Source organism: Pantherophis guttatus, chromosome 4, assembly GCF_059756535.1.
Source record: "Pantherophis guttatus breed Tessera chromosome 4, ASM5975653v1, whole genome shotgun sequence".
Taxonomy (NCBI): Eukaryota; Metazoa; Chordata; class Lepidosauria; order Squamata; family Colubridae; genus Pantherophis; species Pantherophis guttatus.
Genome location: NC_142066.1, coordinates 105909001 through 105911125, shown reverse-complemented (window position 1 = coordinate 105911125; position 2125 = coordinate 105909001).

Below are 2125 nucleotides of genomic sequence, written 5' to 3'. Positions count from 1 at the left end.
CAGGGGCGTGGCCCATCGGGCGGCAGTGCCAGAGAGGGAGCTGATAACAAATGCCACCCGAGCCCGGTCATCCGGAAAATCCTCCGGCCTCATCGCCATAAACAGTTGGCATTGTCCCAAGAAGGCCGGAAACATCTCCTGCTGCCCAGAAAACCTATCTGGCACGTTCACTGGGCATCTCGGACGGGGAGGGGGAGGAGGTGGAGCTGCAGGAGCATTTCCCAAAGCAAGTTGGGCAGTTAGCTGTGCTACTTGCTGTTGCAGAAGCTGATTGGCCTCCAGCATCTGCTGTAACTGCTGCTGCAGCTGTTGGTCCATCGTGGGTTAACGATGGAGTATGGGGTGACGAACAAGATGATCTGTCCCCGTCCCCACACACACACACACAGCCAGCCGAGGGTTAAGGAAACTCTTTGGAACGCACCCAGTTCTTATCTCCGACTTGGCAGCGATAGACACACCGTCTGCCAAGGGTCTTTATTTGCACAAACAGACAGATAAAATACGAACGTTCAAGAAAGTCCAAACAGAAATAATATTCCTCCCAGCAGTTCCGGACGAGGCTTTAGTGACTCCAAGGTTTTGCTTTGTTCGTCACAAAAGATCCTTGACCACCACTCTCTATTATATAGTCTCTGGGGTGTGGTCTCTGGGGTGTGGTCCAGTGACTCAGTGCTAATCCCTAGCACGCCTCCTAAACTGCTGCAAACGTTTATCACGCCTTCGGAGGCGTGCGTCCAGGAATGATGTCTCATTATCACTTTGACTGGAATCAGCTGTCTCCTCTCCCTCGACCGGCACTTGAGACAATGCCAGAGGGGAGGGGCCTGGAGAGGGAGGCCTGGCTGACTCCTCTTCCTCATGCTCGGAGCTTTCTTCCTCCGATGGGACAGGCTCAGAGGGCGGGGCCACAACACACTCGGACCAGAACGGATTCTTGCCGACAAGACAAATTAAAAATAATCTAAGGATGGTGATTAATATAATAGAATACTATGAGGTGCATCCAGAGAAACAGGCTGCACTGATTTTTCTGGATGCACAAAACGCATTTGATCGGGTCAATTGGAGATTCATGACACAACAGATGAAAAACATGAAATTTGGGGAGAAATTTGAAAACATAATAGCTACAATATACACAAAACAGAAGGCAAGAATATTAGTGAATGGGGAATTAACAGATTTTTTTGAAACAAGTAGAGGAGTACGACAAGGGTGCCCACTCTCACCTTTGCTCTTCATTTTAACCCTGGAGAATTTGCTTAGAAGAATTAGATTAAATAAAAATATAAAAGGACTTAAAGTAAAAGGGGAAGAATACAATACATTTTGCTGATGACCTTGTATTCTTCATAGAGGATCCATTAGAAACACAATTAAAATTAACGGAGGAGATAGAGAAATTTGGCAAGGTGGCAGGGTTAAAAATTAATAAAGACAAGACCAAAATATTAACTAAAAATTTAACAATAAAATAAATAGAAGATTTGGAACAACAATCAGGATTGTAAGCAGTTAAGAAGATAAAATACCTAGGTATAAACTTGACAACTAGAAATGTAGCCATTAAAGATAATAATTATGGAGAGCTAGTACAACAAATCAAAAAAGACCTAGAGAGATGGGGAAATTTAAATTATCACTACTAGGAAAAATTGCGGCAATAAAGATGAACATACTCCCAAGGCTCCTCTATTTGTTCCAAACTATTCCGGTCAAATTAGAGAAAAACTTCTTCACAAATCTGAATAAAATAACTTCAAAATTTATATGGGATGGGAAAAAACTGAGGATAAACCTAAAAATATTACAGGATGATAGAACTAGAGGAGGCTTTGGCCTACCAGCCTGGGAAAAATACTATAAAGCAGTGAGTTTGATTTGGATTAAGGATTGGGTCAATTTGGATAATCAAAGAATATTGAAATTGGAAGGCCATGATTTATTAAAAGGGTGGCATGCTTATCTGTGGAATATTGGAAATAAAACATACAAGTATTTCAAAAATCATATAATAAGAAACTCACTAATTGGCACCTGGTTGGAAATTAAAAATAAACATTATATGAAAGTCCCAGGCTGGATATCTACATTACAGGCAGCAATACATCCTAATATATCA